This window comes from Phyllostomus hastatus, unplaced genomic scaffold (assembly GCF_019186645.2).
Source record: "Phyllostomus hastatus isolate PE091 unplaced genomic scaffold, TTU_PhHast_1.1 phas_contig_17, whole genome shotgun sequence".
NCBI classification, from domain to species: Eukaryota; Metazoa; Chordata; class Mammalia; order Chiroptera; family Phyllostomidae; genus Phyllostomus; species Phyllostomus hastatus.
The window spans coordinates 16,989,290-17,015,819 of record NW_025333664.1 but is presented as its reverse complement, the minus strand read 5'-3'; the positions used below and the strand labels follow the sequence as shown (position 1 = coordinate 17,015,819).

The 26,530-nt window shown below is 52.6% G+C and overlaps 1 protein-coding gene and 2 pseudogenes across 5 annotated transcripts in view; 2 read left to right on the top strand and 1 right to left on the bottom strand.

The window, feature by feature from the left end:
• SRC (SRC proto-oncogene, non-receptor tyrosine kinase) overlaps positions 1–26,530 on the top strand; it is a 54,564-nt gene that overhangs the window by 7,488 nt on the left and 20,546 nt on the right. For 3 of the 5 annotated variants that reach the window (XM_045832907.1, XM_045832904.1, XM_045832908.1), the window contains exons 2-3: positions 13,595–13,659; positions 25,856–26,026. The gene's annotated coding sequence lies outside the window, so the exon portion shown is untranslated. Of the gene's footprint in view, positions 1–2,733; positions 2,831–13,594; positions 13,660–13,824; positions 13,844–25,855; positions 26,027–26,530 lie in introns of those variants that run through there. The other 2 variants (XM_045832905.1, XM_045832906.1) reach the window with 2 other exon arrangements.
• LOC123815018 lies at positions 9,268–11,361 on the top strand (annotated as a pseudogene).
• LOC123814831 lies at positions 19,480–19,790 on the bottom strand (annotated as a pseudogene).

Here is a 26,530-nt window from a genome sequence, read left to right as displayed (position 1 = left end):
CCACATCCGCACTGCTTCCCAGTGTGGGATCAGATGCAACTCTCCCCCGCCCCTCCGAAGGAATAGCCCTGGGCTCCTTCACTAGTCACTGAGCACCTGGGGCCGACCCTCACAGCACAGCCTCCCCGCAAGGCAGCAGTCCGCCTCCAAGTCACCAAAGGGGAAACTGAGGCTCAGGAAGCAAAGGGGCCTGCCCAAGGTCACCCAGGGCATGGATGTGGACCCAGAGCCTTCCTGGCACCGCAGGCCTGCCCCACCTCCTCCAGGCTGTCTTTCTGTGCCTCCTGCCTGACCCTGGCCAGGCTTCCAGCCCCTCTTGGCATTTCCCTCAGGGCAGTGTGAAGGCCAGGAGACGTCTGGTAAGCTACCTCGGCTCCTAACCTCGGGGTCTTCTCCTCTACCTCCAGCTGCTGTCATCCACTAGCTGTGTGGCTTAGTGAATCAGCTCACTTTGCTGCACCTCGGTCTTCCCATCTGAAAAATGGGCTTAATGGCAGTCTCCATACCGTGGGCTTGTCCTAGGAATCAAGCGAGGTATGGTGCAAGGCCCTCCCAGCAATGCCAGTGTATAGTAAGCTCTGTCAAGTGGTGGTTGTTATTTTATTATAATTCAATCAACCCAAAGACGAGTGGAATGGTGAACCCATTCTCCAGATAGGAAAACTGAGATTCAGAGAAAGGGAAGAAGGGCCACCAGGCCACAGTAGGTGTCACAGCCAGAGGTTCCCGGGGCACACACACCCGACTTTCCAGATGGGGAGACTGTCCCCTCCAGGGACCTAGTTCTCTCATCTGCGCATTTTGTCAAGGAGACAGTTCCATCACGTTGTACCAGTGGCTCCTCACTCAGTAGCGCCCTAGGGTGGGGGTTGGGAGGAGTTAGTGGCTCCCGATCTGCCCAGGTGGGTGGGACCGTGCCCCGTGTACTTTGTCTCCAAGTCCCTGAGTCTGGGCCTGGTTGGGGGCTGAACTAGGCCCCGCTGGGCTGCTGGGTGCCCTGTGGCTGCTGGCACCCAGGTAGGTCACCTACCACGTCACCCGGTCCACCTGCCTCCTCTGCTGTGTGCCTTGGGCCAGTGGCCTCTCTTTTTGAGCCTCAGTTTCCTCATCTGTGAGATGGGCACAGGAGTCTTTCCCTTGCAGGGAGGTTGGGAAGGCTCGATAAGCTCATTCTGCTCACACGCTTGCCGATGCCAGGCAGTGGTCAGGGTACGAGGCTGGCAGGGTTCTGACTCGAAGGAGGGGACTAGCAGTCCAGGCAGAGGACCCACGTGAGCGAGGCCCGGCAGTGGGACAGTTTGGGGACCCCCCTGTGGTTGGGTGGAGGTAAGTGCGAGAGGACCCTGCACCTTCCGGGACGTGGCCTGACCCTGGGGGAAGTGGTCAGGGTCCCAGTGCCGGTGGCAGTGAGGCCGCCCTCCCTGCCCTCCAAACGGTGGATTTCCTTTCTATCCTTGCGAGTGGCCACCTGCCGTCCCCACCCCCATGCCCGCCAGGTGTTCCCGAAGGCCCTGGAACCAGATGAGCCACCGTTCTATTTGGGGACAATTCTGCTGTTCCCGTTTCTTTCCTGTGCCCTAGTTTTAGAAACGACGTGGGTTTGGTTACCAGTTGGCCATTTGCAGAGGCCCCCCCACTCTGCCCATACCTTAGGTCTGTGGGCGAAGCAGGACTCGGTACGGCCGCGGGCAGCCGATCCTGGCCTCTGCCCCTGGGTTCTCTGGGCAGGGAGCTGGCGGCTGCACTCGCCATGACCTGCTGGTGATGTCTGGTCCTTCTGCTGGGTACTGGGGATCCCAGAGGTGCACTCTGGGAGCAGCCTGCCCCGTGGGGAGCCTGACACAGATGCTGATCATTGCCCTGCCATGGGCAGGTGCCCTATGAACTGTGGCAGTCCATTACAGTGCCAGAAGGGCGTCCCAGAGGAGGTGATATTTGGCCTGGGACTTAAAAGGTGAACTGGAGCTCAGGAGGAAAAAAGAGTGAGGTCTTGCCGGGAGAACGGGCGGCAGGCGAAGATGTGGAGGTGGGAAGTAGTCTGGAATGAGCAGGCACAGCCTGGGGAGGGGGCGGTGCAGCTAGGAGATGACTAGGTTGATGGGCAAGGACTGCAGCCCTTGCCGGGGCTGCTGGGAGCTGGCCAGGCCTCCTGCTGAGGTCCCTGCTGAAGGTGTGAAGAGAGGACAGAGGGAAGGATCAGGCTGGGCTCAGATGCTCAACTACTGTTGCCAAGTGATGGCAGCCCATGGAGGGATCAAGAACCCCCACTTGGGCCCTGGCTGGTGTAGCTCAGTGGATTGAGTGCTGGCCGGAAACCAGAGGGTTGCTGGTTCAATTCCCGGTTGGGGCCCATGTCTGGGTTAAGGGCTGGGTCCCCTTGGGGAGTGAGAGGCAACCACACACTGCTGTTTTTCTCCCTCTCTTTCTCCTTCCCTTCCCCTCTCTCTAAAAATAAATAAATGAAGAAAGAAAGAAAGAAAGAAAGAAAGAAAGAAAGAAAGAAAGAATAGGATTTTTTTTTTTTTTTTAAAGAAGGACCTTCACTTGGGGCAGAAGGTAGGGCCTGGTCTGGGGATTTGGAGGGAGTGGGTCAGGGAAGACTTCCTGGAGGAAGTGGTACTTGTGACGTACCTGGAAGGATGGGATGACTCTCTGAGGGGAGGTGGAGCTTGAGCAAGGGCCTGAAGGCATGGCAGGAGCAGCTCCTGTGGGAGGAGTGGCAGGGATTTGACCTGAGAGGTGACCAGTGCCCGCCGGCGGAGGGCCTTGAGGGCCCTGAGGGCCTGCGGGGTCTACAAGCTGTCCCGGGGCAGCGAGAAGAGACTCCCAGGTAGGACTGATTTGCCTGACACCGTGGGCAGGGTAGCCACCCCACTGGCAGTGTGGCTTCGGTGAGGTGGCTGTGGCGGCTGCATGGAGAGCACACAGATGGGTCTGGAAAGAAGGTGGGTGCTAGCCAGCCAGACACATGGCAGGTCTGGGGTTGCAGGGCGAACAGCAGGGCGAGGGTGGGCTGCCCCTCCCCGCTCGTGTGTGGTGTGTCTGCCGGTATATTTTTTCCCCTGCAGATTCCCAGCCTAGCAGGAAGTGCTGGGGACTTGTTGGGGCTTGGCTGGCGGATTCCAAAAGCGCCTGGGACGTGGGCTGGGTGTGGGGCAGGGGCGCTGGGTTCGGGCTCAGCCTCCTCCCCTTGTTAGGTGACCTCGCCAAGGCAGGTGTCCCCCCGTTAGAGTGAAGGGCTGGGCATGGTTGCCCACTCCTGCCTCTAGGAAGGCCCCTCCGTCCTCTCAAACCCAGAGGGTTTGAGTCCAGACAAGGTGAGGTGAGAGCTATAGTTGAAGACTCTGGTGCCAGGTGGGCCTGGATTTGAATTCCAGGTTTGTTCTTTGCTGCTGGGAGATCTTGGCCAAGTAACTTTGCCCTTCCGAGCCTCGGGGTCCCCATCTGCAGAAGTGGGGGTCACCCCAGAGCCTTGCTCCTAGGGCTCCCAGGGAGGACTGTTGAGATTTCAGAGGGCTGTGCCCAGTACCATGCCAGCTCCTGTGATCGGGCTTTGGAACTATCGGTGCAGCTTATTGGGGGTTCTGGGGCTTGCCGCGCAGCTGAGGGTGGCTTCCTGTCTGCCCCAGGCTCTCAGCACTGAGGACAAAGCCCCTTTGTGGTGGGACAGATGGAGCCTGGAAGCCCCCCTCCTAGTTCCCCCTTTGGGACTAGAGGGCCGCCTGCCCCTCCTCCTCACCCAGTTTCCCTGGGGGAAGGACTGAGAGGATGGGAAATGAGAGTTGGGTCGTGCAGGAGGAGTGGCCAGGCTGGCTGCAGCTGCTCGGGCCAGAGCCGGGCTGGTGAACTTGGGAAGGCCATTTCCTTCTCTGGGTCACCTTCTCAGGGCCACGGGCATCTCTGGAAAGTCTCAGGCCATCGTGTGCCCTGTTCTTTATCCATCTACCCACCCACCCACCCATCCACCTACCCACCCACCCATCCACCTACCCATCCATCCATCCACCCATCCATCCATCCATTCACCCATCCACCATCCACCCATCCATCCATCCACCCATTCATCTACCACCCATATGTCCATCCATCCACCCACTGACCCACCTACCTATCCACCCACAACCCACTCATCCATCTGTCCATCCATCCATTTGTTCATTTGTTCATTCATTCATTCATTAGCAAGTACTCCATGCTAGATCCTGTGTTCTTGGCCAGTGTCCATTCTGACCAGATGGTGCCCAAGTGTCCCAGCTGTTAACTACGTTGAATATTACACCCACTACAAAGTATTCATCTGTGAGCATGACAGAAGTGGCCCCTGTCCTCATCAGAATGTACTCATACAGTGAATTATGTGTCAGACCTGTGTTCGTGCTAGGAAGGAGAAGTTGAAGCTTCTCACTTGGGCTGGGGGAGGTCAGAAAGGCCTTCAGTGAGGAGGTAGCTTTTAAAGTGAGACTCTTAGAGCAGAGCTGTCTGGGTGTGTTGCCATTTAAACAGGTGGTCAGGCAAGGCCTCTCTGAGTAGGTGTGAGGGATTAGGTGCGTAGATACCCAGAGGAAGTGTGCCCTGGGTGGAGGAAACAGCATGTACAAAGGCCCTGAGGCTGGGGTGTGCTGGGTCCTCAGGCAAAGGGCAAGTGGCCGGTGTGGAAGCAGAATGAGAGAAGGGGGTGGGGCTGGTAGAGTTCACTGTATGACCTTGGAGGCCCCTGGGAGGACTTTGTCCTTAGTCGGAGCGTCGGGGCTGTGAGGCAAATTAAGCAGGAGTGACTGGTTCACACTGACATTTCTGAAAGGCTCTCTGACCCAGGTGGCCAGCTTGGAGGAAGAGGCTGGGCCTAGACTAGAGGGTGGCCATGATGGGAGAGAAGGAAGGGGGTTTCAGGATATGTTTGGAGGTGGGACTGACAGGGCTTGGGACTGGGTTCCGTGGGAGATGGGAGGACCATCCTTCCTCTGGGGCTGCTGGTAACGAGGGGCCGAGGCCCTGCCACCGAGCAAGGTAGGCTTCCAGCTCACGGTGTCTCCCCGCGCCCCTGGCCCATCCAGAGGCACACAGGCCCTGCAGCTTCCCCACTTTGTCCCAAGGGCTGGACCACCTCCTCCAGCTCCTGTGGCTTTGAGCGATGGTACACCTTGGATGAAACTGGCAGGATCCTTCCCATTTCACAGATGAGAAAACTGAGTAATGGTCCCCACTTCACAGTGCAACAGGGAAGACCAGATGCAGCAGTGCGTGCAAAGCGCCAAGCCTGATGCCAGGCTTACGAGTGTCCGGTGATCAGCAGGCACTATTGTTGTCTCTGTGGCGAGGGAGGACCCGAGTGCGAGTGTGGTCTCTGGCCCCGCCCACCTCTGGAGCTGGGCTCTGGGGCAGGGCTGGAGAGGCCTAGTGGCCTCTTGTAGATGACTGAGCACCTTGGGTTTGAAGGCCCCTGGAACACCACCTTCCACATGGGGAAACTGAGTCCAAAAGGGCACAGGGTTGGCTCAAGGCTACGCGGCACTCGGGACAGAGCAGGGTTTTTCACCAGGCCTCCTGCTGCTTGGTGCCGCTCCAGCGCCCCCACTTCTGGGCCCTGCCCTGCCCTCTAAGGCTTCCAGACCGTGGCTGGATCCTGGTGGGAAGGGATCGTGCCCTCTACCGTGCAGGCCAGGACTTGAAGGCTGGAAGGGAGTCCCATTCCTGGTGTCCTGGAAGACACCTAAGAGGTTTCAGGGGCTGGAACTGGTGGGAGCTCCATGGTCCACTTGCTTAGCTTTTGCCCTCCCCAGAGGCTGTGGGTCTGGTCCCTGGCACACCCCTCCATCTCTCTGCCAGTGCCCGCTGGAGCCTGCAGCGTCCTGCCCCGCCACAGCCACACTGGCAGAGCCGGTTTGAGGCCTGCCAGCCCCTAGCGTGCTTGCAGCGTGAACATGGGACCAGACACGTTCTGGCGCACAGACGGCCCGGCTGGCTCGTCACTCGTCCTCCCTCATTCAGCAAACATCCCCTGGTCCCTGGTCTGGGTCCCAGCTCCTGCCGGGCGGGGCTTGGGGCCTGGAGTCATCGCAGATGGGCACACCGCTGTGTGTGTGTGAGGGCGGTCAGGGGCTCTGCCGCCGGGCGTGCCAGGCAGTGGCAGGCGAGTCCCGTGGTTGGGGCATAGGCTGAGGTGGGGCTGGACAGACCCAGGTCTGAGGCCTGGACCTCCTCATTCTGTGGGTGGGTGGGACCCACCCCTCCATCCCTCTATCCTTCCCTCCACCCACTCCTCCCTCCCTCCTTCCACAGATGTGTACCGAGCACTGCTGTGTGCCGGACGACATCCTAGAGCAGGGCGTCCCACCTTGTGGCATCTCGGGCCACACTGGAAGAAGAAGAGTTGTCTTGGGCCACCCATTAAATACATTGCGACACTGAATCACTCAAAAATCTCATATAACGTTTTAAGGAAATTTAGGATTTGCCATCGGGCCACATTCATAGCCATCCTGGGCCGCATGTGGCCCGTGGGCCGTGGGTTGGACACGCCTGTTCTGGAGGCTGAAGGTGCAGCAAAGAACCGACCAGACAAAAGCTCCTGCTCTTGCAAAGCTGCCATTCTAGGCGGGGAGACGTAAACACAACAAGTGAGGACACTGTGCACTCGGCCTGTGAGAGGGTGACAAGTGCCACAGACCAAATGTGACGGGGAAGGGGTGGGAATGCTGGCTGGCGCAGGAGGACGGATCATCATGAGGGTGGGCTGAAAAGAAAGGCGCCTCCCAGAAGCTCCCCTCCAAGGGGGGAGGCGGACTGTCGTTGCTCCCGAGGGAAGGGAGTGTGGGGAGAAGGAAGAGCCGGTTCCAAGGCCCTAAGGCAGGGGGGTTGGCTGGCGTGTAGGAATCCAGGAGGCCAGGGGAACAGAGGGAGCGAGGAGCAGGATGGAGGGAGAAAAGGGCAGAAAGATTGGGGGGCCAACTAGGGAGGGCCTCTGGAACGTTCTGATGTTGGCTTTTAACCCTGAGAGAGATGGGGGCTGTGGGAGGGCTCCCAGCACATCTGGCTGCCACGTGGAGAGCAGACTGGGGGGCGGGGCGAGGGCGGAGGCAGGTGGGTTGCAGGGGTAGTCCAGCGAGGGGAGGGGCCCACACTGATTTGCCCAGGCTGGGGAGTGGGTGGGGAGGAGAAGGGGACCAAACATTGTCTTTGCGTTATTTCATTTAATCATCTTTTTAAAACTCTTTATTATGGAGGCATATTAGTGTGCTGATCCCCCACAAACCCATCACTGAGCCCCAAACACCACCAACCCATGGCCTGTCTGCCCCACTGCCCCATCCTGTGTCCTTTTAAAGCAAATCCCGCATGTGGTATTTCATGTGTAAATCTAGAAGACAAGGGCTCCTGTTCAGAAACCAGCCCCCAAACCGTAATCCATCTAAAAGAAATGAGCGATACTTTCTTAATGCCAGCAAGAACCCCCTCCTCCCCCAGTATATTTTGAGGTGGGTCTGGGCCTCCCTCTCTTCGCCATTCAAGTGAGGTTCACAAAGACCCCTCCTCCCAGGCTCCTCAGAAGATCCAGGTAATATGCTGAGCACAGGGCCTGGCATGCACACAGTAGGCACTCAAAAAATAACAGCCGCTACCGTTACGGATGGACGGCAAACTCGTATGAAACATTTGCGAGGATCTGGGCTTTGTTATCAGTGTTTCACGAATATGCATTCATTTACACCTCACCGCAGTCCTTGGAGGTGGGTTGTTATTCTTACGGAATGGAGGCACAGAGAGGAGAAATAACGTCCCAAGGCCACACAGCTAGAAAGGGCCAGAGCTGGGTTTTGAACCTAGGCAGTTCTGCTCTTAATCCCCAGGTGGTGGGGGCTGTGTGAGCCCGTAAAAAGGGGGCACTTGTCTCAGCTGGCGGGGGGGGGGCAAGGTCAGGCGTTGCCCAGGGTGCTCTGGGGCTCTCGGGTGGCGGGGACACCGACTCGGGGGAGGGATTAGCGTGTGCCAAGATCTGGAGGCTGGAGGGTGATTATGAGTTGAAGGGAGGGTCAAAAGGTAGGGAGGAGAGAGCACGCAACACTCCCCCTTCAACCTTGGCCTTGACCTTGTGAGCAGCAGGCAGGAGCTTTAGTGGTTTTGGCCATCTTGCTGACCACTGTCCCCAACCTTAGGCTCAGATGCTCTCTTCCTCATAGATCTGCCAGAGACCCCCTTACACGGATGAATAGAGGGAAGGCTGGATTTTCTTCCCAAGGTCGCACATCCTGGGCCCCTGTGGGCTTTCAGTGTGGGGGAGGGGAGGTTGAGCTCGGGCTGATTGTGCGGAGGGGCCTGGCCCCCAGCTGCTCCTGCCCACCAGTGTCCCTGAAGGGAGTTACTGTGTGTGTGGGGGGGAGGAGGAGGGGGCACTGTGTGTTCTCAACGGCGGAGACGCAGCCAGAGCTGCTGGCAGGAAACAGAAGGCACTGTGGGCAGGGGCCGGCTGGTGACTGTCCCCCCAAGGCCCATCAGGCATCAGCTAGTGGGGGTGCGGCAGCTGGGAGGACCCAGGAGAGATGACCTTGGGGAGGCTGGGAGGGAACAAAACTAGTTACTTCATTATTCCCTGTGGTCACCCCCTGATACTGGGGGTCTGCTAAGGAGTCATTGGCACGCCAGGACCTCTGTCCAGGTGCAGCTGCCGAGGCCCGAGAGCAGGCATGAGTTGCCGAAGGTCACACGGTGACCCTGGTGGAGGCCTGCCACCCAGCCCTGTGGTGGGCCGCCCTCGTCAGGTCAGGCCAGGCCAGGCCAGGCCAGGCCAGGCCAGGTGGTACCTGGCTGGGTCCCCGAGACCTGCCTGCCTGGCCCCTGGGTTTGGGGCCAGCACCTCCTCTTCCAGCTCCATCTCAGCCCCTCACTTGGAGCCTGGTGCTCCAAGATCTTATCTTTAGCCTCAGCACCCACATCCTCATCGGAGGGCTGGCCTCTGCCTTGGTGAGGCTTGGGCACACCCCTCTCAGACCTCCTCACACCTGTCCCAAAGGCCAGCAGCAGTCTGGTAAGGCTGGGACTCACTTAGTCCGGATCTCTCACTTGCTAAGTCCCTGCACACCTGACTTTCCCACCTCAGGACCTTTGCATGTGCTGTGCCCACCTCCTGGCTTGCCCTTCCCATGCATCCTTGTAGATGCAGTGGAGAAAGGATGGGCTTTGGCATCCCTGGGATCTGGGTTGGCATCCTTGCCCTCTGCTGCCTGGCTGTGGCAGTCCCTGGTGCCCCCTTGTCCTCAGTGTAAAATAAGCATGGTCGTGGCTTGCTCCAGGGTCATTGGGGGCATCGAAGGGGTGGCATACAGCCCAGGTGGGAGGACACGAGGGGGAAAATTGTGAGTCTCAACACCCTCATGAGCCTGCCCCATTCCCCCCGACCGGCCTGCACCCGAGCAGTGGACAGCGCTGAATCTGGGGAAGGGGGCTAAGTTGGCCCTGGACCCTACCAAGAAAAGCCCAGCCTCAGGCTTCTTCCAGGGGCCCCTCTTTAGGGAGACGCTCAGAGTGGGAGGGACTTGTCACTCAGCTGCTAAGGGGTGGGATCTTAATCACATCATTTAACCCATCAGTGCTTCAGTTTTCCCCATCTGTAAAATGTAGATGCTAAATGAATATTAGCTATTACTCCTGTCATTATTCAACCCCCCCCCCTCCCTTGAGCAGCAGTCTTTTCTATATTAAAAGCCACCTGTAGACTCCTCCTGCTGGCCACAGCTCCTCCAATAGTATCGTCGTATCCTCTTTTGCTGTGACTTCCTACAGCTATCACCGGTCATTGGCCTCCTCCTCCTACGGGGCCTGGGCGGCAGCACCGTGGGCTTCGGAGCGGGAGACACCTACCGTGCACCCCACATCCATCGGGGCTTGTGTGGCTGTGGTGTGTCAGTGCCCTCCACCCACCTCGTCCTCCTCTGGGGGCTGCAGTGGCAGTTATGTGGATGCCCTGGCTGGGTCTGATGAGCTTCTGCAGGGCAACGAGAAGGTGACCATGCAGAACCTCAGCGACCACCTGGCCTCCTACCTGGAGAAGATTTTTGCTCTGGTGGTGGCCAACAGGGACCTGGAGGTGAAGATCCGTGACCGGTACCGGAAGCAGGGCCCGGGCCAGCTGCAACTCTGGCCACCACTGCCAGACCATCGAGGAGCTGTGGGACAAGATTCTTGTCACCACTGAGAATGCCAAGAGTGTCCTGCAGATCGACAGTGCCTCTCTGGCTGCAGATGACTTCCGAACCAAGTTCAAGACGCAGCAGGCTCTGCATGCGCGTGAGCGTGAAGGCTGACACCGAGGGCCTGCGCAGGGAGCTGACCCTGGCCAGAGCCGCTCTGGGGATGCAGGTAGAAGGCCTGAGGCAGGGGTGTCCAACCTTTTGGCATCCCTGGGCCACTTTGGAAGAAGAACAGCTGTCTTGGGCCACACATGAAATGCAGAAAGATTAACAAAAACTGATGAGCAAAAGAAGAAAGATCTGTGTGGTTCCTCATATCATAACCCTAATTATACAGTGGCCCTTTTGATAATCTTTAAAATCGTCGAGCAGGTCCCAAGTTTGAGATCACTAAAATAGAAAAATGTATATATCTAACTAATAAAACTAAGTAATATTTTAAGTAAGTTTACGATTTTGTGTCGGGCCGTATCCTGGACTGCGTGCGGCGCACAGGCCGAGGTTGGACACCCCCGGCCCGAGTGAGGAGGCGGCCTGCCTGAGGAAGAGCCACAAGGAGGAACTCAGTGCCCTGAAGGGGCAGCTGGGTGGCCAGATCAGTGCGGAGGGGGATTCTGCTCCTGGCATTGACCTAGCCAAGGTCCTGAGTGACCAGAGAAGCCAGCGTGAGGTCCTGACTGCGAAGAACCGGAAGGACGCCGAAGCCTGCTTCACCAGTCAGACGCAGGCGCTAAACTGGGAAGTCGCCGGCCACATGAAGCAGATGCAGATTAGCAAGACGGAGGTCACGGACCTGCACCACGGCCTGCAGGGGCTGGAGATCCTAGAGATTGAGCTGTGGTCCCTGCTCAGCGGGAAAGCTGCCCTGGAAGGCACGCTGGCCGACACGGAGGCTTTGGAGCCCAGCTGGCACAGATCCACACGCTGGTCAGCAGCACTGAAGCCCAGCCGAGTGACGTTCCAGCTGACCCTGGAGCACCAGCAGCGCACAGACATCAACACACAGCAGGAGCAGGAGGTCGCCCCTACTGCAGCCTGCCTGTGGGCTAGGATGCCTGTCTGCCTCCAAGATGGCTGGAGTCCAGCAGCCTCCTGGGCCTCCTGCCTCCTGCGGAGGGATGGGTGCTCCTGGGTGATGCATGGGAGGGGGGACCCTTACCCCTCGCTCTTCCTCTGACCTGTCAATAAAATACCCCCCAAAAGTCACCTGTAGAAAAAACACCCCAGTTGAGGAAATAATTCTTTTGAGAGTCAGAGGGAAGAAAAAGGGAATCAGGTGAAGATCCTTGCCCATGGGGAGCATCCCTTCTAGTGTGGGAGGTCACAGGACAGGCAGGAAAGGGACGTAGCCCCCATCTGTGAAATGGGCCCATGGGGCAGTGCCCTCTCCCGTGTGGCTCCGGCCCCAGCTTGCCCCTCTGTGGGCGGGGCCAGTGCTGGCAGTACCTGCCCCACAGGGCTGTGGTGAGGAAGGGTGGGGCATCAGTGGGGGACTCAGCCTTGGAGGTTTAGAGGGGTCCTGTGTTCACTCCATAAGTGGTCCTTCTTGGGCTCAGTGGCCTTGGGCCAGCCACTCTCCCTGGTATGCCTCCATTTCCTTGTGTGGAAAATGCACTGGCCAAGGGGCCCTGTGTAGCAGTCCCTGGTGTAAGGACACCCAGGGAGAGCCTGCTGGGACCAGTGGCCTTGGGGAGAGGGGCTGACAGTGGCCTGGGGCCAGCAGAGCCGGGATTCCCAGCTGGCTGGCTCCCTGCTGTCGTGGGTAGTGGCCTGGGCACCTGACTTGACTTTCCTGAGCCTCCTTCTGACTCCTCCTCTGAAAGGTGGGGCTGATTGTCCCTGCGTAGCAGGGTCCTGGCGGGAACTGGGGAGTTGAACGGTGACAATGGGAATAGGGCTGTGAGCAGCAATAGGAAGGGCCCATTTACCAAGCATGGCCTGTGTGTCTAGCACTTCACATGGGTGACCTCGTTGGCCTTTGCAGCTGCCCAGGAATGACTGTGGGCGACTCTACGGTACTGAAGGAGGTTTTGGTCGACTTTCCCAGACTCCTCCCATGGGTCACAGCAGGGACGCCCCAACCATGATGCTACACCCTTACCTGGCGATGCCATTCCTCACCTGGCTCGGGAAGGTGCCTGATGGGGCCCTCCTGCTCCCCTCTCCAGAGGCAGAACAATGGCTGCCAAGGGGCTGTGTCCATCCCCACCACCACTTCCTCCCTCCTCCACCCCCATACATTCCTGCCACAACCTCCACCAGCCACTCTTCCCACCCCTGGGAGACGTTGTTTTCAGGAGACATTCCTGGACTGACTGAGAACACCTTGCACCTGGGCCCTTTGGAGTGGGGTGTGATCACTGATACAGGCCTTGCCTGTGACTCTCTTGGGGGATGGGCCCTGGGGCACGAGGCTTTGAAGCCTGGACAATCCAGGCCCGCCTGGTGGTGGTGTCTCTTATGAACTGGGTGACCTTAGGCAAGCAGCTCGACCTCTGTGTGCCTCACCTTTGTCATCTGCCAAGTGGGGCTGTCCACGTAGGGCTGCAGTGGGGTCACCTGGGCTCGTGCATGGTGTGCACTTCTTCACGGGGTGCCTGGCACACCGGAGTCCCTCTGCTCATCAGTGAGATGTTGTTATCATCTGAGGACCAATTGTCCTTCCTCTTTGTGGACCCCCAGTTTAGAGAGCACCTGTACCTACCTTTAGCTGGGTGCACATTGGGAGGACCCCCACAGGCTTTCTCTTCTCTGGCCTTTGGGACTAGGAGAGGGCAGAGCTGAGAGAGGCTGCTTTTGGAGGTTGCACACCTGCTGTGTGACCTCAGGCAGCAGCTCTCCCTCTCTGAGCCTTCTTTTCCTGGTTTCCTCTGTGAGCACCTGGGCCTGCAGAGGCCCTAGACCCTATTCTCATTGTCCCCATCACCGTACTCTCCGTAGTTCCTCCCTTGGCTGATCCAGCCAATCCTTCTTTTGTTGGTCTTTCCCACTATAATGCTTGGCATATAGTAGGTGCTCAGCTAAGCTTTGTTGAAGGAGCCAATCGGTGCACAATGACTGAATCAATACCCAAGGCTTTCCTACTTCCAGGACCTTGGCCCGGAGCACCATACCCAGTCATTCTCTCTATTTGTGGAACTCCTTGTCCTTTAGGCTGCCTCTTCCAGGAAGCCTTCCCAGTTTCTCCCGGTTGGAGGGAATTGCTGGTGCTCTGAACACTGGGTCTGAGACTGTCTTGTGGCACTTGTCACAGTGCCCCTTGGTGTACGCAATACCATATGAATAACCAACTAGGACCGTGCTCTTACCAGGAGCCACACTCGGTGGGGGGCCCTGGGCCTGCGATGTCTTATTGAATCTTCCACAACAGCCTTGCAAGGTCTACATTCTTATTACCCCTCCCTTTGCAGAACTCAGGCTCAGAGAAGGAAGTGACTGCCCCGCCATGAGAGAGTAAGCCAGGATCTGAAACCAGGTAAGCCTGTATTTTTTCTTAAAAAGGAAAGAAAATCCATTAATACACACAACAGTAAAAAAATAATTCAAACAGGACAAAAGAAGATAGGGGAGAGTAGCTCTCTCTTGTGCCCAGGTGTCCTTGCCAGAGGCATCCGCCGAGAGGCGTTTCTGCTGTATCTTCGAGGGAGATCCAGGCATATGTAAGCATTTATGTCAGAGTTTTAAAACATGGTAGCACATGGCAGACCTGTGTCCCCTTGTCAGCGAACTTGGGAGCCCACTTTGTGCCGCTTCTTTCTTCTTCACGGTTGCGTAGTACTCGTTGTGTGGATGGGGAACCTGCTTCATTTAATTAGCGAGGGATACTTGGGTTGTTTCCAGTCTTTGCTTGTTGTAGACAATTCTGCGATGAACAACCCCAGTCATATGCTTAGCATTCATGGGTGCGAATGCCCTTGGGATTAAGCCCAAGTTGCAGGTCTTAGGGTGGGTGCAGTTGTAATTTTGATGTACATTTTGCCAGAGTATCCGTCAGGGAGGCTGTGCTGATGGACCCTCACGCCACACCGTCTGGTTCACTGCACTCTCACCAACACGGTTGCCATAGCATTTTTGGGTCTTTACCAATCTAATAGATGAACTGTGGCCTCTGGTGTAGTTTTTTTCATGAACTTGATATTTTTATTAATTAAATTTTTAAAAATCGAATTTATTGGGGTGACACTGGTTAATAAAACCATACAGATGTCAAGTGCACAGCCTTGTAGCCCATCGTCTGCACGCTGCGTCTTGCCCACCCCCCCCCCCCCCCCCGCCGTGGTTGGTGACGTGGTTTTTTGTGTCTGGCTTCTTCCACTCAGTGTAATGTCCTCAAGGTTAATTCACGGTGTGGCATACGTCAGTGCTCTGCTCCTTTTTCTCGCCAAATAATATCCTATCACATGGGTATAGCACGTTTTATTTATCCATCCATCAATTCATGGACATAGGGGATATTTCCACTTTCTGTTTATTATGAATGATGCCGCTGTGAGCATTCGTGTGCAAGTTTTTCTACGGCTATCTTTTTTGGTTTCTCTCGGGTATGGACTTAGGAGCCTACCTTCTGGCTCCCGTGGTAACTCTGTGTTTAACTGTTGGAGGGAGCGCCAGACTGTTTTCCAGAACAGTGGCTACACCACTTTGCATCCCCATCAGCAGCGTGTGAAGCTCCCAGCTTCTCTACACCCTTGCCGACAGCCTGCTGTCTGTCTTCACTGTAGCCGTCCTGGCGGGTGTGCCGTGGTACCTCACTGTGGTTTTGATCGGCACTTCCCTAATGATGGATGACACTGAGCATCTTTTCATGCCGCCATTAGCCATTGGTATGTCTTCTCTGGAGAAATGCCTGTTTGAATCCTTTGCTCATTTTTAATTGGGTCATTTGTCTTTTTGTTTTTGAGTTGTAAAGGTTCTTATATAAATTCTGGATACAAGTTCCTTATCAGATATGTGGTTTGCAAATGTTTTCTCACATTCTGTGGATTCTTTTTTGTTTTTAAAGGTTTTATTTATTTAGTTACTTATTTATTTATTAGAGAGAGGGGAAGGGAGGGAGAAAGAGGCAGAGAGAAACATCAGTGTGAGAGAGAAACATATCGATCAGTTGCCTCTCCTACACATCCTGACCAGGGACCAAACCCACAACCCAGCCATGTGCCCTGACCAGGAATCAAACCCCTATCTTTTGGTTTGTAGGACAACACCCAACCAGCTGAGCCATACAAGTCAGGGCTCTGTGGATTCTTTTTACTTTCTTGCTGGTGTCGTTTGGAACACAGAAGCTTTTGATGCTGATGAAGTCCAGTTTATCTTTCCTCTTGTTGCTTGTGCTCTAAGAAACCATTGTGTTCCAAGGATGGGACATCGATGCCTGTATGTTCTTGGAGGAATTTTAGAAGTTTTACCTGGTATGTTTAGGTTTGTGATGTATTTCGCGTCAATCGTGGTGTAGGGTTTGAGGGAGGATCCCGCTTCCCTGTTTTGCGTTTGGATGTGCGGTTGTTCCTGCACCGTCTGTTGAAAAGACCGCTCTTTCCCAGTGGAGTCGTACAGGGGCCCGTGTCAAAAATCACTGTAAATGTGAAGGTTTATTTCCTACCTCTAAACTCTGTCCATTGATGTGTGTCTGTCCTCATACCAGTACCACATGGACTTTTTTAAATTGTGTTTTTTCCATTGCAATTTAGCCCCTTATACCCCTGCCACGTCCCCCTCCCCAGCAGTCACCACACTGTTGTCCTGTCCATCCGAGTCCTTTTTCCCTTTTCAATCGCTCCACCCCCTTCCCTCCCAACTCCCCACCCCGCCCTGCACTGGCTGTCTTCCTGCTCTCCGTGAGTCTGTCTCTGTTTTGCTTGTTAGTTCAGGTTGTTCATTAGATTCCACATATGAGTGAAATGAATTCGGCTGAGTAGAATTCCACTGTGTAAATGTCCCATAGTTGTTTTATCCACTCATCTACTAATGGACACTGGGGCTGCTTCCGCATCTTGGTGATTGTAAATAACACTGAAATGAACATTAGGGGTGCTTATGTTCTTACGAGTACCACACAGTCTTTTTTTTAAAAGAGATTTTATTTATTTATTTTTAGAAAGAGGGGAAGGGAGGGAGAAAGAGAAACACTGATGTGTGAGAGAAACATTGATAGGTTGCCTCTTGCATGCCTCCCAACTGGGAACCTGGCCTGCAACCCAGGCATGTGCCTTGACTGGGATTCAAACCATTGACGTTTTGGTTTGTAGGCTGGCACTCAGTTCACTGAGCCACACATGCCAGGGCCACGTAGTCTTGATTACTGGAAGTTTTTTTTTTTTTCTACATAATCTTTTTTATTTATAATTCTTACCTGAGGACTTTTAAAAAATTGCTTTTAGAGAGAGGGAGGGGAAGAGGGGGGAGAGAACGAGAGACAGAGAAACAGAAACATCGATTGATTGCCTTCTAGGATGTGCCCCTACGGGGGATCCAACCCTCAACCTGGGTATATGCCCTGACCAGGAATTGAACCTGCGGCCTTTTGGTCTACAGGACAATGTTCCAACCAAGTAAGACACACTGGTCAGGGCACCGCAAGTTTTCAAATTGAGCAGTGTTGTTTTTCATTCAAGATAGCTTTGGCTATCCTGAGTTCCTTAACTTTCTGTATGAATTTTAGGATCAGTTTTTCAATTTTTACTGAGTACCTAGCTGGGATTTTGATAGGGATTGTGTCGAATGTGTGAATCAGTTTGGAGACTCTTGCCATTTTAGTAATGGTGAATCTTCCAATCCATGAACATGGGATGTCTTTCCATTTATTTAGGTCTTTACTTTCTTTTAATGATTTTTGTAGTTTTCAGAGTTTAAGTTTTGTACTTTGTTTTGTTAACCTTATTCCTACATATTCTTTTGATATTGTAAATGGCTTTCTTGATTTTATTTTTGGATTGTTCATTGCTAGTATATAGAAAAACAATTTGTTTTTATATATTGATCTTGTAACTTGCTAAACTTATTAGTTCTAATAATTTTTTTCAGCAGAATCCTTAGAAATTTATTTCTATAGAAGATCATGTCATCTGCAAATAGAGATAGTTTTACTAATTTCTTTCTAATCTGGACACTTCTTATTTCATATCCTTTCCTAATTGCCCTGGCTGGAGCCTCCAGTACAGTGCTGAATAAATGTGGTGAGACTGGACATCCTTGTCTTGTTCCTGACCTTATGGGAGCCCTTCAGTGCTTCACCATTAAGTTTGATGTTAGATATGGGTTGTTCATAGATGCCCATAATCAGGTTGAGGAGATCCCATGTATTTCTAGTTTGTTGAGTGTTTTTGTCATGAAAGGGTGTTGGCCTTTGTCAAATACTTTTTTTCTGCATCTCTCAAGATTATTATATGTTTTTTATCCTGTATTCTATTGGCATGGTTGTATTACATTAATTGCTTTTCAGAAGTTAAACCAACCTTCTATTCTTGGGGTCATTTTCCTTTGGTTATGATGTATAATTCTTTTTATATATTACTGGATCCAGTTTGCTGGTATTTTGTTGAAGATATTTACATCTTATGTTCCTAAGAGAGAGTGGCCTGTAGTTTCCTCATGCTGTCTTTGCCTGGTTTGGGTATTAGGGTACTACTGGCCTCATAGAACCAGGGGGAAGAGTTCCCAAGTGAAGGAGTGGTATTATTTCTTCTTTAAATGTTTGGGAGAAGTCACCGGTGAAGCCATCTGTGCCTGGATTTCTCTTTGTGAGAAGTTTAAAAACTATGAATCCAATCTCTTGTTTTAACTTTACTCCGATTTTCTGTCTCGTCTTAGTTTTGGTGTAGTGTGTGTTTTTGTAGGATTCGTCCATTTCATCCAAGGAATCTAATTTGTGGGTGTGGAGAGTCCATGGCGCTCTCTTCCAGCCTTTTTTTCTGTAAGGTTGGTAGCATTATCCTCTCTTTCATTCCTGGTTTTAGTAATTTGAGTCTTATCTCCTTTTCTGTTGGTTGGTCTAGATAAAAGTCTGTCCATTTTGTTGATCTTTCCAAAGAACAACCTTTTTGGTTTTGTTGATTTTCTCTATTATTTTTTATTTCTATATTTCATTAATTTCTACTTTAATTTTTCCTTTTAGTTGCTTTGGGATATTTTTAAAAGTATATTTTATTGATTATGTTATTACAGTTGTCCCATTTTTTCTCCCCTTTATCCCACTCTGTCCCACACTGTCCCTCCCACCAGCATTCTCGCTCCTTAGCTCATGTCCATGGGTCGTACATATAAGTTCTTTGGCTTCTACATTTCCTATACTGTTCTTAACCTCCTCCTGTCTATTTTGTGCCAGTTATGCTTCTTATTCTCTGTACCTTTTCCCCCACTCTCCCCCTCGTCCTCCCCATTGATAACCCTCCAGAAAGGATCTCCATTTCTGTGATTCTGTTCCTGTTCCAGTTGTTTGCTTAGTTTGTTTTTGTTTTTTAGATTCAGTTTTTGATAGTTGTGAGTTTGTTGTCATTTTACTGTTCATATTTTTGATGATCTTCTTTTTCTTAGGTAAGTCCCTTTAACATTTCATATAATAATGGCTTGGTGATGATGACCTCCTTTAACTTGACCTTATCTGGGAAGCACTTTATCTGCCCTTCCATTCTAAATGAAAGCTTTGCTGGATAGAGCAATCTTGGATGTAGGTTTTTGCCTTTCATGACTTTGAATCCTTCTTTCCAGCCCCTTTTGGCCTGCAAAGCTGATGCAGAATTCAGCTCTATCAGATGCAGAATTCAGATGAATTCTATCAGATGCAGAGTTCACCTCCTCATCACTTAGTTCTTTTTCTGGAGTTTTGATCTGTTCTTTCATTTGGGCCGTATATCTTGGTCTCGGCACGTCAGTCTGGATGAATGTTTCTTCTTTAACTCCTTGGTTGTGGGACTTCCATACAGTTTGATTTTCTGGCAATTCTGGTTCTTTTATGGTTTTAAATTTGTCGTTGTCCTTCTTTTGGTTGTGTGGGGAAGCAAAACATATCTACCTACAATACACCTCCATCTTGGCCAGAAGTCCTGCTTTAGGATTTGTTTGCTCTTCTTTTGCCAGTGTCTTTTATTGATTGATTGATAGATTTTAGAGAGAGGCACAGAGAGAGAGAGAGAGAGAGAGAGAGAGAGAGAAACATCGATTTTGTTGTTCTGCTTTTTATACATTCTTTGGTTAATTCTTTTTTTTTAACATATCTTTTTTTAAATGCAAATACTGTTCTGATCACTCATGGTCCAAGAACGTTCAAATAATAAACCAAAATGAAACAGATGACTGGTCTTCAAACATTACGGCCAACGATGCCCCGCTTGCCCGTGATCTCGCCGACGTAAAACCGCATCTGCACCTCAGTGGCCACCAGACCATTCGGCAGCGCTTCCTCAAGTGTGAGCTGCTTGAAGCCACCAGTCAGAGCGCTGTGGGCTCTCTTTTCACAAGCTCTGAGTAGCTGTAGGATCTCAGCAGGGGTTGGAGGAGTCAGCTCAACCTTGGCATAGGGCCAAAATGTGGCCCTTTGAGACTTTGAGTAAGTCCAGCACTGTTTACCAGTGTGGGGGCCTTCAGTGCAAGGTGATGGACAAAGTGGGCCATGGTTCAAGGGTGGAGATTCTCTTCGGTTGATTCTTGTATGTGTCCTGACCTGGGATTGAACCTGCAACCTTGGCTTGTCGGGATGACACTCTAAATCTTTTGCCATTGTCTTAAAGTGGAAGGGTATATTACTGATTTGAGACTTTCTCCTTTTTTCCAATGTAGGCTTTTACAATAATAAATTTCCCTTAAGTTTTCTTTTTTTGTATCCCATACATTTTGATATGTTGTGTCTTCATATTCATTCATCTCAGAGTATTTGCTACTCTTTTTTGGTGATTTCTCTTTAGATTCATTGGTTATTGAGGAATATATTAATTTTCACATATTTATAATTTCCCAAATTTCTTTGTTATTAATTTCTTAATTCATTCCTTTGTGGTCATTAATATACTGTGTATGATTTCACTCCAGAATTTATTGAGGCTTGTTTTATGGCTTAGCATATGGTCTATCCTGGACCATTTGCACTTGAAAGAATGTATAGTCTGAGGTGGTTGGGTAGCTTGTGTAGTTTTTATGTGCATTAACCTTCTAAGTATGGTCGAGCATGTTGTCATATGTTTAAGAGTCATTTGGTTTTTGCTGTCTGTGGTTATTATTATTTTTTATTTTGTAGGAGTGACAATATAAAGGCAAAAAACTTCTTGTTCATTGTATGAGTTATAAATATTTTTTCTTAGTTTGTTGTTTGTCTTTTGAATTTATGGTGTTTATTGAGCCATGCAGACATTTTAGATTTTTGCATAGATTGATTTATCATTTTAAGAATGATTCTAAGCCCTGGCTGGCGTAGCTCAGTGGATGGAGCGCTGGCTGGGAACCAAAGTGTCCCAGGTTCGATTCCCAGCTAGGGTACATTCCTGGGTTGCAGGCCATAACCCCCAGCAACCGCACATTGATGTTTCTCTCTCTCTCTCTCCCCCCCTCCCTTCCCTCCCTAGAAAGAAATAAATAAAATCTTAAAAAAAAAAAGAATGATTCTCATGTTTTGTACCATGTTTGGAAGTGCTTTTCCTAGTCTGAGATTAGAAAATTTATTCTCCTGTCCCCTTTTTAGAGCTTTATAGTTTTGTTTTTGTGGGATTCAGAATGATCTGAAATTTATAGGCATATGGGGTGAGGCTGAAATCCAACTTTATTTGTTTCCTGATGGCAGATCACTGGTCCCGACTCTAGTTTAAAAATAGCCCATCTTTTTCTCGCTGGTATGACATGCTGCTTTTATTACATGTTAAATTCCTGTGTCTTTGGGCCAATTTGGGGGGCCCTCTTTAACTGTTCCCTTGATTTGTCTGTTTCTGTGCGGCTGTCACACAGTTTTAAGGACTGTGATTTTACAGTAATTTTTACTCTCTGGCTGGGCTATTTCCCTCTCATTACTCTTCTTTCTAGGATTTTCATGGCTACTCACATACATTTACTTATTAACTTTAAAATTAAATTTCCTAGTTTAAAAAAATCCTGTAGGGGTTTTATTGGTATCAATGTTTAGATTGATTTAGGAAGAATTGATATTTTTATAGGGCTAGGCTTTCTTTCATTTTATTTTCTGATTGCTGTTGGTATATAAATACATTGTTGATTTTGGGATATTGCCTTTTACTTTCCTACAACTTTACTTAATCAGCTTTTTCTTGAATAGTTTTGCAGCAGATTCTCTTGTATTTCCCAGATCTGCACTGATAACACCTGCAAATCATAATACCTTCTCTTTTCTAATTCCATTTTATTTCTTCCATTTCTATTTCTTAGCTCATTGCATTGGCAAGTATCTTAGAGTAAGGTGAGTTGGTGGACATGCTTGTCTTTTCCGAACTCTTCCCCTATCAGGTGGCTTTTGTAGGCCTGGGCTCCCAGCAACTCCTCCATACCATCCCTCTAGGGCCAGGCACAAGGCTTGGCACATAGTAGGAATTTTGGAAGTCTGCCTAATCGTCAGAGTGATTAGAAAAGGGAGCGGGGTCTAAAAAAACCCCAACACAATGATGGTAAAAATAGCTAATACTCATTGAGCAATTCCTATGTACCAGGCACTTTGTAGCTCATGTTTCCCCCACGACAAGGCCAGTGGCCTAGGAACAGTTATGCTGATTCCTGGATGAGGGGAACGCTGAAGCCCTCTGCAGGCTGCATGGCTAGGAAGCGGCCAGCTGGCCTCTGATTCTGGCACTGGGGCTGCAGGCCTGTCTTTTGGACTCCTTCATGATGCTTCTTCTTCCCTGGAGGGTGCAGCGGCATGGGTGGTGATGGCGGTGGGGTGGGGGAGGTGCCTGGAGCACTGGGGTCTGTCAGCACACTGACTGGGCCACCAGAGGTGCATCCTGACACCATCTCCTGAACCTCGAGCATCCTGTTTCTGCTGCACTCACTTGCTGTGTGGCCTCAGGCTTCTGGCTTCTCCTCAAAGTTCTGGCTTCTTTGAACCTTAGTCCCATCTACAAAAGGGGTGTAGTTCTAGTTCCCACTTCACTGTGCTGTCAGGACAGTTGAGTATTGACTGCTTGTCAAGTTCTCAGCTCTATGCTCGGCATTCAAGGCCCTGCTACCCAACTTCTGCTTCCTCTTATGTTGTCGCTTTTATTGCCTGTGATGGTAAAAACAATACTGTGCCTTGTTTACTGAGCACTTATTCTGTGCCGTCTGCACATGGACTCTGTCACTTAATTCTTGGATGTCAGGTTTCTTAGTACCCCCATAGATAAGGGGGTACCTTAAAGATGAGGAAACTGAGAGGTGGAGTGATTTGTCTAAGAAGATTTGGCTAATAAGTAGTAGAGCCAGGACTGGAACCCAGGCCTGACTGGAGTCCTTATTCTAACTCCTAAGCTCTGGGCCTCCCTTCCACCCTTAGAAGAGGTGGAAGTGATGTTCTTCAGAGTCAGGAAGGAGGGAGTGGGTATGGCACGACTAAACAGCAGTCTTTTCTGGACTCTTCTGGATGTTGTGAGCATCTGTGTGTCTGGAGCAGTGTGGGTGGGGGAGGTGAGAGCCAGCAGGGCGCCCTCTGCAGGTGGGAGCTGTGGGCAAGGGGGGCAGCAGCTCCCACTCTGCGGAGTTGTCTGTGGTTTACAGAGATGCCCCTGCTGGGAGGAGGGTACACTGGAGGGCCCACCCCTGCCAGGATGAGGGGGGCCTGGCCTGTGGGGATGGAGATAGGGTGGGAGAGGATGCATTTGACAAAGATAGGGGGAGGATGGGAAACGAGCCCTGACAGCAATGTTGCGGGGGCGGGGGTGGCCAGCCTTAGGGAGAGATGCCAGGTCAGGTTGGGACCCGCTGAGCATGAAGCACTGGGGACACGGAAGGCGCCACGCTGTAGGGCCGCATCCTCACACCTCTCCTGGGAGTGACAGCTCAGGCCCTCTGTCTGGAGCTTGTGGTTGGGAGCAGCTCTCCAGAGGAAAGGGGCCCCCTTCCTCTTGGAACCTCAGGCACCCCAGTATGGAGCCCCTGCCACTTCCCCTGGGGCCCCCAGGGTCTATTTCTGCCTTGGAGTGTGCAAGTGGTGGGAGAGATGTGGGGTTGGCCGTTCTCAAACGAGCAACTCACGGTGACTGGGCGTTTGGGCCCTGAGACGGGGCCCTGCCCTGAGAAAGGGGACAGAGGCCCAGGAGGACAGGCTCTCCCGAGGTCCCACAGCCTGGTAGCGGCCCTGCAGGGACCAGACCCCACCCCAAATGTGCCTGTCCTTCCTCAGCCACTCTCTGCTTTGTCAGAAGCCCGGAACTTCCAGCTTTCTTTCAGAGTGGGGCTGACTGCCCTGCCCACTCGGGGCGCTGCCTGCCAAGGGCGCCTGGCTGTTCCATGAGACCGCGGTCCCGAGGGCAGCAGGTGGGGTCCGTGAGTTCCTCCCCAGGACCCCATGAGCAAGCCCCGATTCCTGCCGGCCATTGCATTTTCCTGCTCCTACTTCTTTTCAGTCGCACCCTTGCTGTGTGATCTCAGGCACGTTCCTCAACCTCTCTGTGCCTCAGTTTCCTCGTCAGTAAAATAGGGACACAATTAGTGTCTGCCTCCTACATTATTGTGGGGATCGATGAGTCAGTATTTACCAGGTGCTTGTAGCAGGGACTGGCACAAGGTCTGGGCTCTGAGAGGGTTTGACTATGATACTTGCAGAAATGATACTTGTTCTCTACAACTCGAAGTTGCAGGAGCAAAGCAGGATGCAAATCAGGTGTCTGCGCTCTTCAGTCTTTTATCTATTCTGCAGATATTTCCCGGTCACCTTGTAGGGAGGGGCCTTGCTGGTCTCCGGGTATATGGAGATGGAATCTGCTCTGGCCCCGGCTGCAGGGAGCTTATGGCCCAGGGCACTCCATGGACCCCAGTTTACAGCCCCACTGCATGTGACCCCAGAAAGAAACTGTGACCGTGCACTTGCCTCACTGACTCTCCCGCAGCCCCATGGCGTGGTGCCGTTGTGACCTCCAGCGACAGAGGAGCAGCCTGAGGCGCGGGGCCCCATGCCACCGTGGCAGGACAGAGATTCAAACACAGGGCGTCTGCTCCAGGAGGCCGGCTCTAAACCTCCACCTGCCTGCCTTTCCACAGACACCTGCTACTTGTATAATTGAGATCAACCACAAGGACCACCCCCCCACAAGAAACCAAACCTCACAAACCAGCCAACATGGCAGTGAGAGCCCCGGGCCACCTTCGCCTGGCTTTGAAAGGCCTCTTATGCTTCTTCTGATGCTCCCATGGGGAGTGGTCTCCTTGGTTAGTGTAAGAGCTTAGGGGCCAGGAGCTGTCTTTTCCCTTCATCCCCTTCCGAGAGGGAACATACATCAAGCTGGTGCTGGAAGAGCCTCCAAGGCCCAGTGCTGACTCTCCCTCTCCCTCCACAGCACATCAGCCACGTACCCTAGCTCCTGTTCTTGGTTACTTCTGGCGATAGGGAACTCACTCTTCACAATTTAGTTCATTGTAAAGAAAATCTGGGCTCTTAAAAAGTTCCTCATTTAAAAAAATTTAATATATTTTTTACAATTTTTATTTTCCCTCAAAGTCCCACAAACAAGTCCCCTGGTCAGGGCATGAGCCCTCTGAGGCAGGGCCTGGCCAGCCCCTCTCTGTGTCCCGCCGCAGTGACTGACAGAGGCCAGCTGCACAGTGGGCGCTGCAAATGCGGTGCCAGGGAGCAAGTGGGCTGGGGGTAGGCTGCTGGGGACTCAGCCTCCCGCAAGCCTGGGAATGCAGGGAACCAGGTCGTGAGTCCCACAGGACGCCAGCCATAGGAGTGCCGATGGGCACCATGACCTCAATGGACTGGCTTGCCACAGAAATTGTCCATTCCTGTCCCCAGGCCCCCTGGTCCCTTGGGAGGCCCTGTTGATCCTTTGGGCCATTGAGCAGGTCTCCCCAGGGCCTCCCCAGCCCTACATTCTCTGAGCTGGATGGACCCCAGGGAGCATCAGGCCACACCTCCATTGTGTAGCACCGCAGGCGCAGGCCCAGAGGGTGCAGGCACTGGCTGAGGTTTAGACAGGGAGTGGGGTCACAGGGCTGGGCTACCAGTGCTGCCTGCGGCCCGCCTGGTCAAGGGGGCTTTTCCCCATCCAAGGGCTCCCAGAGGAAATTCTGGACTGACTCCAGGGCCGGCGGCACTCCCGGAGAACAGCTGGAGCCCACCCAGCTGCGTGTCCAGAGTCACACGCGATCAGTGAAAGCCGACTTGGCAGGTTCCCAGCACTCTCTCAGTTTGCCTCATTCGGTTATCACAGTGACCCCAGCCCATTCAGAGGAAGAAATGAGGGGCAGAGAAAAGTTAGGTCGTCTGCCTGAGGTCACACAGCTGATGGGGGCACAGCCGGCCTCTGCGCCGGAGAGTCTGGTTCCAGAGCCCCTCCTTAACAGCCTGGCCCTGTCCAGCCCTGCTCACGCTCGTAACCTGCTTTGGGAGGGTGGAAGGGGACGTCAGGTCTGGAAGCTCTTGTCACCAGGCCCGCCAGCATCAGAGCCCGACAGATCAAGACCCACGAGTCACGGTCACGGTGACTTATCTTTCTCATCACACCCTCACCACGGCCCTGAGAGTGTGCTCTATCCCTGCTCTGCAGATGAGGACGCTGAGGCCCAGAGAGGGGAAGTGACTTGCCTCGGGTCACGCAGTGGGAAGAGGTGGAGCAGGGCCTCTGTCCAGTCCACGGCCCCTGACTCCGCACCTGGTGTTTGCTGAGACCTCAGGCTGCCTCCCAGGTCCTTCTGGGACAGCCCCTGCCTTCCACCAGGTGAGGTGATGACCCACCAGGGCTGCCAAGATGAGGGAGCGGGGAGGGGCGGTGGGAGCCGGGGCCAGCGAGGACCGGCGGGTGGGGGAGTGGGAGGCAGAAGGGCGCGGCAGGGCAGTGGGCATCACTGGGGAGTTTGCAGCTTGGTGTTCTGTGCTTCCTGATCTCTGGACCTGCCAGATTCTGACTCAGAAATCTCTTCGTTCAGCTGTTTATCGAGCACCTACTGTGTGCCACACTCTGTGGTGGGTACTAGAGAGACGAAAAGCCCATGACAATAATCATATAATTGCACAAATACAAAGTTAAGTGAAAAGTGGGTCATGTGTTACTAAGGAGAGGCACAAAAGTCACAGGGACTTAAACCAGTGAAAGGATTTGGGGAACACTTCCCAAGGAGGTGACTTATGAACTGCCACCTGAGGGAGGCACGAGTTACCCTGGTAAACTGGTCACAGAGGAGCATGCAGGCAGAAGGAACAGTATGTGCAAAGGCCCTGGGGC